The sequence below is a fragment of the Echinops telfairi genome, unplaced genomic scaffold (assembly GCF_000313985.2).
Source record: "Echinops telfairi isolate 266 unplaced genomic scaffold, ASM31398v2 ScPeMD7_7469;HRSCAF=8507_0, whole genome shotgun sequence".
Taxonomy (NCBI): domain Eukaryota; kingdom Metazoa; phylum Chordata; class Mammalia; order Afrosoricida; family Tenrecidae; genus Echinops; species Echinops telfairi.
In genome coordinates, this window is record NW_022111372.1 from 86,633,977 (window position 1) to 86,649,889 (window position 15,913).

Genomic DNA, 15,913 nt, shown 5'->3' on the forward strand with positions numbered 1-15,913 from the left:
TAGAGTTAGCACACTCGTGCACAGAGTCGGGCTTTCAATGGCTGATGTTTCAGAAGTGGATCACCAGACCTTTCCGTAAGGTGCCTCCGGTAGATTGGAAGCTCCAGTCTTTCACTTAGCAGCTGAGTGTATTTAACTGTTGGCACCTCCCCGGATCTCCAATATATAAAATTAGGGTTATCAAAAGGCTATCTTCTCTATGACAACATGGATGATGTCTGCAGTTCCCCATTGTGTTATCAAGGCGTGGCTCAGTTTGCCCTTGACTGACTGGGATGTGGATAATAGACAAAATAAGGTGGAAACACATAGGTGAACGCCTGCTGGATTAGAGATGCCATGAAAAGCCTGACAAAGATGGTAACTGTTTTGCTGGGGTTTCTTTGTTTGTTTTTGTTTTCCCAAACAATTTATTATGTCACCATGTGGGCTCCTTTGCTAGGCATTAGGCATCTGCAGCTATAGACTTTAGTACTCATAACCCTTTTGAAATATTTCTAGGCAGGGATACATCATAAAGGAACAGATGCTCTCAGAACTATTCCAATGAAGAGCATTCTGATGCTAGAATCATAGAATGTAAAGTCGTGACTGTTGGGGAAAGCAGCATGGAACTTCATGCCCTGGTGGCTAGGATGAAGTCTACATGCCAACAGGTAGGCACAGAGAATATGTAATGTCAGAGTCTGAGTTTCCCAGGGGTTCTATACCATAATTCCTTAAAGTAAGTGGACTTTTTCATTGTCTCACAGTACTGTGGGTTACTGATCCTACTCAGCATATTTGGCTGTGCTGATCATGTTTGAGGGATCTGAAAGGCCCACGCCTTCCTCTTAGCTTCTGATCTACTCACAGTGTTCATTGCCTTTGCATATATCTTTATGCGATGTCTTCTTCCTGTGTGGCGACATTTCCTTGTTCTTTTCCTTCTTTATAAGGCACCCCTCAGAGGAGTTTAGGGCCTACTCTACTCTGGTATGACTGTTTGGACTTAACCGATAACATCTTTAAAGAAAGACCTGCTTCCCCAGGAGGTTACATTTCCCTGTACAAGGGTTAGGATAGTAACCCAACTGTTTGGGGGAAACACAATTTCAACCACAAGTCAGTATACTTTTGCAAGTAAAAGGAACAACATCAATTTCATTTCAGAAAGTCCCTTTTATGATATACAAAACCTGAAATCTTTATTGATCTATGTCAAACTATTTGTTATAAAACTGTCCATTTTTTGAGCTCTGATTTATCTCTCTTTTTGGTTCCATATTTTTTAACTGGTGCTTTGCGTGTGTCTGTTTCAAGGGTTCATTTCACTCAGGGTCTCCCTGTTATTCTGAAGACCTTGTTCTCAGACCAGCGTTTGTAGTTTTTTTCTGTCAATAGAGATTAGGAAGCTTACAGATATTCAGGACCCAAAAGTCAAAACTTCACGGTTGCTATCATAATGACCTGTTTAGCAAAAGAAAGCAGAAGTGTGGATGGAAGGCCATGATCAAGGGGATAGGTCTTCACCATTGTCTGTGTCTTGTATCAGGAAAGAGTCAGAAAAAAAGACCATATACTGTAGACAACCAAGACTTTAGACTCTGTCCTTTCCAGGTGCACAACACCTTCATAGACCAACCAAAAAGATATGATTTGGAATTCCCACTAATCGAACTGGACTCTACCTTAAACACACCAGTAGCAGATTAAGGACATGAAATAGCAGATGACTTCTACCCGAAGGATATGGATATGGAAGTCATTGGACTTTGGTTCAAAATTATTGCCTTGAGAGTGCCATGTAAGTGACAACTCAAGGCTACCATGTTTGTAATTTTCATACTCCCATTGCCTTATTATAACATGCATGGCCCTGTTCTGCTTTTGTCAATAAACATTACTGAAAGTTTCACTTGATATCCAGCCCTCCTTGTTCGTGTCAATAGTGTCCAGTCACCTAAAATGTTAATCTATACAAATCAGCAATCCATGTATTTTGGTAAAAAACAACAACACCCTGTTCATTTTCTTGACAGTGTTTTTAATTCAATACTATTAGGAAAATTAATAATAATAATAATAATACAGGCCCCATGGGGATAATTTATAATGTCTTTCAACAAAATAATAATTATGTCTTTAAAATGAACCAGGAACATATACAAACCATAGATATATGTGTGGATTTTGAGTTCACACTTAATTGTAGCCCTAGTCTAAGCACAAGTTCTTATGACATGGCTCTGTTCTTTACCTACCCCCATGAAGTGAATGCTGAAGATATAGGTGCTATTGAAAAGTATGATGAAAACAACAGATAGTGTTCAGATATCAAAAATAATAATGCCTGGGATTTTAAAGGCTTGCCTTAAAAAAAGCAGCAATTTAAATGAGATGTTGGCCAAGTTCACAGGGTAGAAGCACATCAGCCTGTGTGATCTAAGAATTGTAAATCATAAAACCCAAACCTGATGCAGTGGATGGTCTTAGAGCTTAGATTTTAAACCTCAGTTTACAGAAGGCTGCAGATAACAGTGGAAGCCCAAAGCCTGGTGCAGTGTCCCTCATGTATTAAGTCTGGTGAGTTCCCTCTGACTATGGATCAGATATGGTAAAGACCTTGTTATCAGGCAAAGCACGTTGTAGGGTGTATTACTGTAATTGTAGTTAGCTCAAACTGTGACAACTTGTCATTGATCTCCCTCTTAATCCAATGTGTGATTGTTCTTTTGCTTTATTTTCATTGAGGTTCCCCCAGTTTCCTTCTGTCATGGTTGTTGGGCTGTTTGTAGTCTGTGTGGATTTTGTACGTGCTTCTGTACATGAAACCGAGATTAGGGAAACCTATAGAGGCAAGAACTGGATTAATAGATTCAAAGGGACATTGTATGGGAGGCTAGTAGGAAATGGGGAGCTAACAATAAGTTCAAGGAAAAAGAAATATTCTGCAATTGCTTGTGCTGATGGTCATATACTGCTTAAGAATGTGGTAGAACTATTGAAATGTATGATATGTGAAGTATATGTTGGTGAAACTGTTTTTTAAAAAGTAATTGTTTTTAAAGGAAAGATCTAGAAACAGAGTTGACTTGCTAGCTGGGCTGCTGACTGCAAGGTCAGTCATTTGAGGTCAGCATTTTGAAACCACTTCTGCAGGAAGAGATGGGCTTTCTAGTCACATAAAGAAGTGATAGTCTTGGAACCCACAGGGGCAATTCTACCCTGCCCTAAAGGGATGGACGATCTGAGCCCGCATTGACTCCGTGGCAGTGAGTGATCCTTCTCAAACTACTTCTTAAGAAGTGCACGAGGCTCCTTGTGAAAGGGAGTTGCGGTGGATTGCTGTTTCTTGTCCCTGTGGAATACACTTTGACTCAGCGGTGACCCCATTTGTAGAGTATAATTGCTCCACAGGGTTTTCAAGGCTATAACCCTTCTGAAGCAGATCATCAAGTCTGTCTTCTAAGTCACCCTTAGATGACTTTCAACTGCAAAGCTTACTGGTGCTAATTCAGTGCTTAACCATTTGTGTCACCTGTGGGGTCCTAGTTAAGGTATAGCCAAATCTACTGCCGCTGAGTCAATTCCAACTCATAGCACCCCGAAATCGGATGTCTGTGCCTGCAGATCATTATGGGAACAGAGAGCCTTATCTCTCTCCTGTGGAGGACTTTGATCTAACTACCAACCTGGAAGTTAGCAATGCAGTGCTTACCCATCTGCACCAAAAGATGTAGGTATGAACTAAAAATAAATTGTTAATCTACTTTTAACAACTTGTCATAAATAGATGACACAGCCTTGCATGCTGAAAATGAAGAGGACATGAAGCACTTACTGATAAAGATAGAAGATTGCAGCCTTTAGTATGGATTACATTCCAATGTAAAGGGGAAAAATCTTCACAATTGGTCCCATAAGCAACATCATAATAAACAGATAATAAGAGTGAGACTTTTTGTGGATTTTATTTTATTTGAATATCAATGCTCATGGAAACAGCACTCAAGAAATAAATATACTGCATTGGGCCAATCTGCTGCCACATACCTCTTGAAAGTGTTAAGAAGCAAAGAGAAGACAAAGGTGTATTTGATGGTCTTTTTAGTCACCTCAAGAGTATGTAGAAGGTTGGGAATACAAAAGATGGCTAGAGAAGAATTGGTACTCTGTTCAACACTGTTATGGAAGTATAGCCAGAATCCTCCCAAGAAGTGAGAATAGAGAGACCTGTTCGCATTTCCTTGACACACATTATCAGGAGGGACCAATCCCTGGAAGGGCATCATGTTGGGCGAAGTAAAGGGTCGGTGAAAAAGAGGAAGACCCTTGACGACATGGGTTGACCCGGTCAGTAGCTGCCGCAATGGGCTCAGTCATATCTACAATTGTGACGATGGTGCAGGACTGAGCACTGTTTCATTGTGTTGTCTAGGTGGTCACTGGGAATCAAAGCCAGTGTGATGGCCCCTAACAGCAAATATTTGGGGGGAATAGAGGGAAGGTGGGGAGATGTTCAGGTGGAAGTCAACGACTTGAGAATATTTGTGTCGTAACTTTTAAAGGAGGCTCGGTGGCATAGTCGGTTACATGTTTGGCTACTAACCACAGGATTATCAATTAGACCACCAGCTCTTTGGATGAAAGATGAGGCTGTCCACTCCCACATAAAGATTTCTTTATAATCTCAGAGACCCGCAGCAGGAGCTCTCCTCTGCCCCCATAGAGTGGCTAGGAGTTGGAATCGACTCGGATGCAATGAGTTTGGTTTTTCTACTTTGGGAGGAAGACCTTGCAAAGAAACCTACATTTGTTGAGCACCTACTATGTCCCAGAAGCTGGGCCCAAGTCTTACAGCAATTCTTTGAGATAGGTAGTTATTCCCTCAGTTTATAGATTGGACTCTGTCTTCTCCTCTTTCCCTCATTCCATCTGGCTATTCTTGGCTCCCATTCACCCATGGGTGCTTCAGGTGCAGAGCGAATGATGAAGCCCTTCTGGTATCTGGACTTGAAGACAGAGCACATTGGGAAGGCCGGTCATGTTCTCTCCCAGGCTTTTGCCCATCAGCGTGGTGGGAGCTCTCTCTCTCCACAGCTGTACTTTCTCTTAACATGTCCACCATGGGGCAGTTTGAGGAAGTTGCATAAGCCAGTGGTTATGTGCTTAAAACCACAATCCCCAGGCAGCCCCTGCCAGCTTTTAAAGTATAAGGTCAGTCTTGGACAAGAATCCCTTGTGGTCTCTACAAATAGTTGGGAGCAATTGCCTGTCATTTGAAGGTGCCGCTCACACATTCCAAGGCTTCAGCCCTCATTCCTCCTCTGGGAATTGCACTTTGGTTGCCTTTCAGATGTAGTGAAAGGGTTTCTTGTTTCTGAGAGGCAACAGGGTGGAAACTCACTAGATTCCCTATCATTGTGAAGGCCCGGTGGAAGCCAGCTGCCAGTCAAAAATGATCAAAGGGCAGAACTGCTTCTAGAAGAAGCGGGAGCTGGCTCCCAGCCATCCTTGCAGCAGCCTGCAGAGACAACGTGACTTCCTAACTTCCTTTTTCTCCAGTCCGACCAGCCAACTTAATGTTTTAAAAATCTGGAGATGGCAATGGCTCCCTACTGTTGATAGGCTCTGGTTACCACACATCATTCCGTTTCCAGAAACCATGTCCATGCCTTCTTGGAAATGATCCCTTCTTTACTGTTGTTGTTAGCTGCCAACCTTGTGTACAACAGAAAACACATCATTGTCCAGTCCTGCCACCGTGGGGGATGCACAAAATTCCATTGTGCAGTTACTATATATTTTGAACATCTTTCAACCTAGGGGGCTGGTCTTTTAGTATTATATCAGACAATATTCTGTTATGATCTATATAGATTTTATTGGCTTTTTTTAGAAAATAGATCACCAGGCTTTTCTTTCTACTCTGCCTTAATCTGGAAGCTCCACTGGAAGCTCTCTATTGTGGGCACCATTGATGGTACTTGAAATATTGGTGGCATAGCTTCAGCATAATGGCATGCAAGTCTTAGCAGGACAGGTTCACCTGAATCAACCACCTTGAGTATCCTACTTGTTTACTGTTGGTGTCTTAAGTGTTCAATGATTTTTAACTTTTTCCCCTCAGCCACATGCAGTAGCTTTCTACTTTCCTTTATGACCATTCGGACTGATGTTTTTTAAAATAAATCTGAAATTGTTGATAAGGGGGTTTCAGAAAGTTTGTGGGCAAATGAAGTTAAAGGATAATGAAATGGTTTTCCCGGGAACTTTTTTAAGCACCCAGTATTTTACTGATTTTTCTTAATATTCTACCAGAGCTCTCCACTGCTGGCAAGATAAAAGTCAAATTCCCTAGGGCCCTGCCCACTTCTAATTTCCCATTGAGAAGCATTTCTTGCACCAGTAAAGTTGATTCTCTGATGACTGGTGATATGACATTGCGTGAATGAGCTCAACTCCCTAAGCTTCCAAATCTTCATCAGTTCATTGAGGTTGATAACAGTTAATAGCATTTCATTGAGGATCAATCAGAAAAGAAAATGTATGTGGAGCTCTTCAGAGTCCTAGACGCATTAAGGAGTCTTTAGTGAATGACATCTATGAATGATTTCTTCCTCTCCCTGTAAACAGACTTCTCTTTGACCTAACTCAATGTCTCCAATCAGGTATTTTTTCAAAGATCTATCCAAAATATGATCTCTGTGACCCTTCATTGATTTCTATTCAGCAAAAATATTTCTCTCTTTCTTCGTGACACCATATTAATTTTTGTGTTTGTGTCTTGTTTTAACTGTGGTCCTTCCTTGGTTCTTCGGACACCTATTTTAGAAATTCATGGTAAGTGGTTACACCAAGTGTATGTTTCAGAAATGAATTATTCAACTCATTTATCCTTAGATACAGGCCTGCATTGAATTTCAGGTACTCTTCCTAATGAGGTAGGCATTTAGTTTTAGCACAGACTCCTGGGCTAATGTAACTAAGAATCCTATTTGAATGAAGATGAATTACAGTTCTCCGGTCTGCATATGTATAGAAATCCACATGCTTCTTCCAGAGCACATGGATGTACTTAAAAAAGAAAGGGCAAGATAATACACACACAGAGTAATAAAAACACAAAGCTGTGATATAAATCCATGTCAGCGATGGTATACATTAGTTCTCTAAAGCACTACCTTTTTAAAACGTGTACTCCATACTTCATTCTCTGGTGACTGAAGAGGAAATGAATTGTGAGATGACCTCCAGGACCTCATGCTGGAGGAAAGCGCAAGGTCATGAAAGAGAGGAAAGGGAGAGAAGACCAAAGGGACATCACAGAGTTCTGAAATGTGCTCTTGAATGGAGAGTAGCTAAAGTGAATGACAGAAAGGATAACTCGAAGAAAAGAGCTAGACATAAGATCTTCAGGGGCTATTTGAAAAGACAGCTCGAGGGGGTATAAGAAAAAAGATTATTTTTCAAAGCTATATATTTACATTAAAAAATAATTTTATTGGTGGCTCTTACAGCTACTAGTACAATCCATACATACATCCTCTGTGTCAAGGACATTTGTACATATGTTGCCAGCATCACTTTCAAAACATTTTCTTTCTCCTTGAGCCCTTGGTATCAGCTCATTTCCTCCCTCCCCCATCCTCCTGTCTTCATGAACCTTGATAATTTTAATAAATTATTATTATTTTTTATGTCTTACACTCAACTGCTTTCTCCTTTCACCCACTTTTCTGTTGTCCATCCCCCTTGGAGGGGGTTATACGTAGATCGTTGTGATCAGTTCTCCTGCCCCTACCTTACCCTTACCTTCCTGGTATTGCTACTCTCATTATGGGTCCTGAGGAGGTTTATCTCTCCTAGATTCCCTGTATTGTGAGCTCTTATCTATACCAATGTACACAAAACAACCTTATCACCTTCAGAGTACTCTCCATTACACTTAATCCATTTGTGAAATCTGCAATTCCATTCTGGGAAACATTTTTCAAAGTCATCTGTTTGGATTGCTGACAGCACCTCCCTCATTTTTTCTTTGCCTCTTCTATGCTGTCCTTTCATGTCCCTCTCCATTCTCGGAAACAAAAAGAAGTTGCACAGATTGAGGTCAGGTGAGTCAGGTGCATGGGACAAAAGAGGCATGCTGGGATTTGTTTGTTTTTTGCCAAAAACTGGTGCACTGAGATGGCTGTGTAAGCAGGTGTATTGTCGTGGTGGCAAAACTAGTTCCCTATCTGCCATAAATCAGGGCTTTTTTGTTGCACACTGCTACACAGTCTTTTCAGAACCTCTAAATTGAAAGCTTGATTAACAGCCTGACCTGATGGAATGGACTCCAAATGCACTAATGAGTTGACATTGTTATCTGTTCGGGAAGTTGATGGAGGACTAGGATGAGGTTTTATCAATGGGTATTTCACCTTTTTTCAAATGAGAAAACCACTCATACACTTGAGTTTTTTCCCCCATAGTGCTGTCTTTGTAAGGTGTGTTCAACTTCACAACAGTTTCTGCAGCATTTTTCCCAAGCAGGAAGCAAACTGCATGCTGTTCTCCTAATTTGGTCATCACAAAAAACGAGGTTTGAGTGAAACTGCTTTTAAGAAAAAATTCACTGTGACTAGAGAACCTTCCCAGATGATGGCACTGGGTGCACTAACTCAGAGTGAGTTTCTGGATGCTCACCTCCTGGGGGAAAAATGCTTACTACAAAAGCTCCACTCTGCCCAATGCAATTCCATTTTGGGGGGCAGGTACCCCCTTATATGAAAATAAAACAGGCAAATACCTGGAGTTAGAAAATCAGTCATAAAGAGTGCTTTCAGCATTTCTCAAGTAGAAAACTCTAAGGGAAAAATTCAAGCTTTTTGTTATAATATTGAGGGATTCTTTGAGCTAAATATTGAAAGAGGCTGGAAAGATTAAGAAAACCTGGGAGGAATACACAGTCATTGTCCAAAAAAAGTGATGTTCAATCATCTCAAGAGGTAGCATACAACCAATGTTACAGAAGGAAAACGTTCAGTCTGCTTGTAGGCATTGATTTAAAACAAGGCTCCAGGAATTGCCAAAGTACCAATTGAGATGTTTCATCAAGTGGATGCAGTGCTGAAAAGCACTTACCTGTCTCTTCCTAGAAATTTGGAAGATAGCTACCTTGCCAGCCAATTAGAAGCGATGCATGTTTATACCCAGTCCAAAGAAAGGTGATCCAACAGAATGCAAAAAGGATTGACCAATATCATTAATAAAGCATGCAAGCAAATTTTGCTAAAGATAATCCAAAAATGTTTGCAGCAGTATATCAACAGAGGAATTTGAGATACGCAAACAAGATTCAGAGGAGTAAGTGGAACAAGGGATAATCATTGCTTATATCAAATGGATTTTGACTGAAATCAGAGGAAACCAGGAAGAAGCTGTGTTTATTGTGTGGATCAGAACAAATTATGGATAACTTTCTGAAGAATGGGAATTCCAGAACCCTTAGTGAGACCAAAAGGCAGTTGTTCAGACAAAATAAGGAGATTCTACATGTTTATTCTGGCGGTGTAGTAGTGGGTTGTGTGTTGGGCTTCTAACCACAGCTCAGCACTTTCAAACTGCTCTGCAGGAGAAAGATGAGACTTTGTATTCACTTAAAGAGCTAAAGTCTCAGAAACCCACAGGAGCAATTCTGCGCTGTCCTATGAGTTGCATTTGACTCAATGGCAGTGAGTATATTTCTCAATAAGGAAAGGTATGTTTCTGGGATGTAGCCTTTCTTATCCAGACTTATTCAATCTGTGAGCTGCCCATGGTGACTCTATGGGTTAGGCGTTAGACTACTAACTGCAAGGTCAGTGGTACAAACTCACTAACTGCTCTATAAGTGGGAGAAAGACGAAACTGTCTGTTCCCATAAAGGTTTACACTCTTGGAATCCCTATATAAGGTCACTGTGAGTTGGAATTAACTTGATGGCAGTAAGTTTATTCAAACTGCATACTGAACAAACAACCTGAGAAGTTAGAATATATGACAAAGAACCAGGGTATCCAGGAAGAACCAGAGGAAGACTCATTAACAACCTGTCATTTATAGATAGCACAACTTTGCTTGCGGAAAGTCAAGAGAACTTGAAGCAAGAATTTCTGAAGATCAAAAAAATCCTCACCAATGAGCAACATCATGATCAATGAAGAGAAGACCGAGGTTGTCAAGGATTTTATTTTACAAGGATCCACAGTCAACATCATGGAAGCAGTTGTCAAGAAATGAAATGAGGTATTGAACTGGGCTTGTATGTCTGCTGCCAAAGACCTCTTTAAATTGTTCAAAAGCAAAGACTTCACTTTGAGGACTAATATTCACTTGAAATAAGCCATGGCATTTTCAGTAGCTTCATATTTATGCAAAAGTGGACAATGAATAAGGAAGACCACAGAAGGATGCATTTGGATTCTGGTGGTGTTGAAGAATATTGAAAGTATCATGGACTGTCAAGATCAAACCAGTCTGTCTTGGAAGAAATATGGCCAGAATGCAATTTAGAAGCCAGGATGGTAAAACTTCATCTCGCGTATTTGGAAATTATCTATATTCAGGAGGAACCAGTTTCTGGAAGACTCTTAGTGAGATGTATTTGTACAATTGCTAAACATGGGCTCACACAAGAATTCCTGTGAGGATGGCATAGGACTAGACTCTATGTTATATATAGGGCCACTGTGAATTGGAGCTGATTTGATGGCCCTAACAACCATGACAGCAATGACTCTCTGCACTGGATCCACTTGACACTTTTCTCTGGCAGCTTATGTAAAATAATAATAAACACCTTACATTTGCACTGCAATGTGGCTTTGACTTTAATTGTCCATCTATATAATAAGAGGGGAAATAAAAGGGGAGGTAGCACTGAAGTAGAAGTGCTAACACTCGTTGTCATCATGTAACAGTAGTATATGTGCCAGGAGCCCCGGTGTCCCCATGCTTAAAGAAAGGTCTGAACGCTCTGCCACTTATGGAACACTTGCCACCTGTCAGACCCTGCATTATGACATTGAATTTCCAAAATAACCCCATGAAATTGGCATGATTGTCTGTGCTTTATGGATTCATAGATGGATTCATGAGTGATAAAAGGTCAACCTCGAACGGGCACTTCTTAGAGGTGTACACCTTCACCCAACTGAGAAGGCTGTGGCCCACATCGGAATCAATGAGCCACTTGCCTAAAATCATAGACTAAGCTGGTAGCAGAGATGCTAACACAGGTGGCTTCTAACCCCCACCCCCACCCCCTGGCTCCCTGCAGATCTGATCTAGGTGGATCCCAAACTGTTGTTGGTTCTGACATCTATCCGAGGCAACGACTTTTCTCTATTGCTAGACCATCCCTCCCAAAAGACTAGGTAATGATGTGCTGAGTATTAAGCCAAATTGAGTTGATCTTGTTTGCTAGTGAGGCGTGCTTATTCCTTGACCTTACTCAGTCTTGCTGCTTTCTCCCATCCTCCACAGCCTGACTCCCTCATTAGTTGTCATGGACTTGCCCCGGGTGTGTCAGAGCAGAGCTTTGCTCTCTCAGGATTTCCATGGGTGCTTTTTCAGGAGTAGATCTCCAGACCTTTCTGGAGTTCCATGCTGGTCCGTGTTTCATGAGCGGGGATTGTATTCTTGCAGTTAGATTGCTTTAGGTGATTCTGCAATAGGGCATTAAGTAATAATGAGGCACGGGGTGAAAAATTTTGTCCTTTTTCTAAATTTTTTTCAAAACTCGACTAGGACTAGATGTAGGAAAAGTTTGGTGCCATTCTCTCTTTAACACCTTCCAATCTTTGGTAAATCTCCCTTGGGAACAGAGAGAGCAGACTGCATCGCAAGCTTCAGGCCCGTCTGAAAGCAGCGGTTGTAGCCATACTCTGGTCATGATTTTACTGTTGTCACTCCTAGTCTTACTCTGGTTTTTTTTTTGGAAGATATTGCCCCAGAACTTATGGGAATAAGGTCATGGTCACTTATAAAGTACATGTGTTTGAGGGTAACATTAAGTAAATAACAATCCAGTTTGTAATAGGGTAGGTCAAATGTCAAGGGCGTCAGATGTCAAATGTGGTGCACTCATTATGATTTTTGCTGCTCACGGACAGACTGGCAATCTGAACCACAGAGAGGCTCTGCTTGATGGGTCGGTTGGAGGGGAGAGACCTGCAAATTTGTTCCCATAAAGGTCCCAGCCCAGAAAACCTGATGGAGTGGTTCTACTCCGTCACATGGAGTTGCTATGTTTGGAAATATATTCAACAGCAACTAGAAGCCAGTGCCATGGAAGTAGCTCTGAAAGAAATGACTGTGGTTTGGACTATTCCGACCCAGCTGACCTTCCTGATGGGTAAGAGAATCTCTTTTTGGTCCCTCTTCCAGTGCCAAGTTGTTTCTCGCCCCCCCACCCCTTTTTTATGTCCTGACCTGGTCATCCACTTGTACTTATCTGTGCCTGGGGCCTTGAGAGACTTTTATGGAGAGCTGGGATTAAGATGCCATCCATGGTTGATCCCCCCACTCCAGTGTGACCCAGGTCAGGTCACTGAACCTGTCTAGACCATTGATAATGACATCTTTAAAATGGGAACTGTGATGTCTGGGAGGTGAAGAATGTGCATAGCTGGCTTTGATGTCCCTACTCAGAAGGCTGAGCTGCCAGCCTGCCCAGTTAATACAGCCCATGGCTACTGCTGCCTTTTCTGCCTTGACTCCTGCCCCCTCAGGAAATGGTACTGCTGGAGCCAAACAGAACTTAATAAAGCAAGGGAACACAGTGCTTCCCATTTGTCATGCATCCTGCTTCTTTTGCTATGTTTTGAAGAGAGTGCCCCCACGCTTACCCCCATCCGGCACACCTCAGCGATCATAAGCATATTTGGAGGATGAGGAAAAGACTTCTCATCTGGAGAAGTGTATAGAGATTTGAAATAGCCATCTCTATCATGCGATGTCTGCTTTCAGTAAGGACTCAGAGCTGAGAAACTCTATTATGCTTGGAGGTGTCTGTCTTCTCTTAGACCATTCTCTCTGTCTGTCTCTGTGGTATAAGTTGCCAGCGAGGGCCTTAGAAACAGATCTGTGCAGTGGACAGGAAGGCTGGGTGCAGGGGCAGGGTTAAGACCTCCCAACTGCCTTCCAGCCTGCCCAGAAGAGAGAGAGTGGATTGTGATCTCCAGTAGGCTTATTTCCAGAGGAAGAAAGACCCACAGGGGCCACGGGAACGTGCTCCGCGGGGGTGGGTTTACAAGGGCAGTCTTGACTGGCCATGGCTGCTGGTAGCAGGAGCTGAGAACAATTGTGGAGCATTAACTGGGGTTTGGTATTTCTGGATTCCCTTTATGGCAAGGTTTGTTATATCTGACTAACAATGCGCTAGTTCACTACTTCTTGTGCCTATCAGAGGGAGACCTAGCCTGGCCAGTTACTAGTATAAGGAATACAGGTATCCTCCTTTTATGGAACGTTCACTTCTTATCAGTTCGCATCACTTTGATGGAAAGACCTAAATCTGAAGAGAATTCTCGCTTTTAGGTTGGGGGTGGGGGATAGGACATAAAGTTTATTTTGCAAAATTAGCCCATAAAGTTTATTTTGCCGTGAACTCACAAGAAAGGTGTCCTGAGCAACCAGAGTCACGTCCTCGAGCTCCTTCCCCAGGAACTCACTGGACTTAGCAGTTTCTTCTGTATTTATAGCATCACCCAGGCTTTCACTACCTATTTGTGTAGCTTTAGGTTGTATCGGTTATTTGGTATAGTTTAGTAGGCTATGTTTTTGGGGCCTGGGAAATGATTAAAACTGTTTCTCATATCAATGACTGGGCGTTTCGTCTTCACTTGCACCATTTTGGCTTTTGAAAGGTTTTTCAGAACCAGTCTGCTTTCAGATAGCCGGGAGCCTGCACTACCAATGATGGGGTGCACACGTACTGAGCATTTACAGCATGCCAGGCAGAGGGCCCGACCCTTTACATGCAGAAGCCTCTGTGTCCTCCAAGAGCACACTAAGTGACATGTTCCATTGTCCTCACTTCACACACAAAGCACCTGGCGCTCAACAAGGTAAAATCTCGTGTCTAAAGTTATGCAGGTCTTCGGTATTGGCACTAGGCTTGAGCCTCTCACTCAGGGCTGTATGTTTAATGGCAGAGCCCGAGGCAAACTCTGCTTCTTTTGGAGCCTCTGTAGTACTTTGGTCTGTCTATCTTGTTGATAGACTGTCTGAGAAGCCTGATTTTCCTTTCTCTTTTGAAATGATTCTGCTTTGGGGAAGACAAACAAGCAAACAAACAAATGAGGTTTCCTCTATAGAATCCTGATGTATTCTTAAGGAGGGAGAGTGTTCTGGGGGAGCCAGATTTAATTGCCCAAGTGGGAATTTTATTTGAATAAGCACCTGCAGCTTCATCTACATCTGGACTTCTAATATCATCTTGAATCCCTGAGGAGGGTCAGCGTCTGCGCTTTGAGAGTTGAACGCAGGCAGGGCAATATGAATCAGACTAGATTTTGGAAGACTCGTGCTCCATTGTACAGTCTCCTTTTCTCATCATAGGACCATAGTTTTGTTTTCTCTTCCTTCCCGGGCTGCTGGACTGTTTTCAGAGTACAGAAGAGATGTGCCTCAAGTACTATGTTCGGGCTGACTTTTACCTGAGGGAGAAACCAGTGCAGGGCTCTGAGTTCTCTGGGCAGTGTCTTTCCATTGCCTCAGCTAGACAGAGGTGGTAGTTTAAGTAGAAAACTAGGAAAGGAAAATGAAAATGTGCAATGTCTCCAGTAGCTTTGTGTACAGCATTGTGTTCTTCGTTTCCGATACTAGTTTGAATCAGAATCACTCGTAACAATGCCTCTTGCTACTTTATAAGGTACATTCTCACATTCAGACCAGAGGGGCAGGTTTGTGTGCTGCATTCTGAGTAGCGGCTTAAGCGTTCCTGGCTTTCTACAGTTGCCTGCTGCAGAGATAGCGAACAGCTTAGTCCTGAAACAGCCACACGGAGCAGAGTGCCTCATCCAGAAGAGCCGCTGTTGATGACCTCTGAGTACAGGTGGTCTGGGAGTGGGAGCCATGCAGCGCCAGGAGGGTGGGGACCCTAGAGTGACATCTAGCGGCAACTAATCCAGAATTCTTGAGGGTGTAGGTAGGTAATGTGCTGGGCTGTTAACTGGAGAGACTGGGACTTCAGGTCTACCTCAAGGTGCCTTACCTTTCACAGGGACTGCCCAATTCATTACAGTAGCAAAATGACAGTTATGAAGTAGCCACAAAAATAATTTTATGGTTTTGGGGTCACCACAACATGAGAAACTGTGTTAAAGGGTTGCGGCATTAGGAAGGTTGAGAACCACTGCCTTAAAAGAAAGATCTGGTGATGTGCTTCTGAAAAATGAGGCATTGAAAACCCCCCCAACTACCAGGACCCCAATTCTGCCTTGCAGACCTGGTTAGACCAGAGGATGCACAGCGGTACAGATGGGAACTGGAAACGCAGGGAATCTAGGACAGATGAACCTCTCAGGACCAGGGGTGACAGTGGCGATACCAGGAGGGAAAGGGGGTGTAGAAAGGGGGAACTGATCACAGAGAGCTACATATAACCTCCTCTCTGGGGGACGGGCAGCAGAGGGGTGGGTGTAGGGAGACGCCGGGCAGTGTAATATGAGCTATAATAATAATTTATAAATTATCAAGGGTGCATGGGGGAGAGGGGAGGAGGAAGGGAGGGGGAGGGGAAAAAAGGAAAATAAGCTGATTCCGGGAACCCAAGAGGAAAGCGAATTTTGGGAATAATGAGGGCAACAAATGTATAGATGTGCTTTACACAATTGATCTATGTATTGTGATGAATTTTATGAGCCCCAATAAATTGATTTAAAAAAAATAAATACAAAAT

At 42.5% G+C, this 15,913-nt stretch overlaps 1 protein-coding gene across 3 annotated transcripts in view; it reads left to right on the plus strand.

The window, feature by feature from the left end:
* Nucleotides 1-15,913, plus strand: part of DPYSL3 (dihydropyrimidinase like 3) — a 163,892-nt gene that overhangs the window by 96,323 nt on the left and 51,656 nt on the right. The window contains exon 1 of one of the 3 annotated variants that reach the window (XM_045284859.1): nt 12,229-12,364. The exons of the other annotated variants lie outside the window; for them this stretch is intronic. The gene's annotated coding sequence lies outside the window, so the exon portion shown is untranslated. Of the gene's footprint in view, nt 1-12,228; nt 12,365-15,913 lie in introns of those variants that run through there. 3 annotated transcript variants of the gene reach the window in all.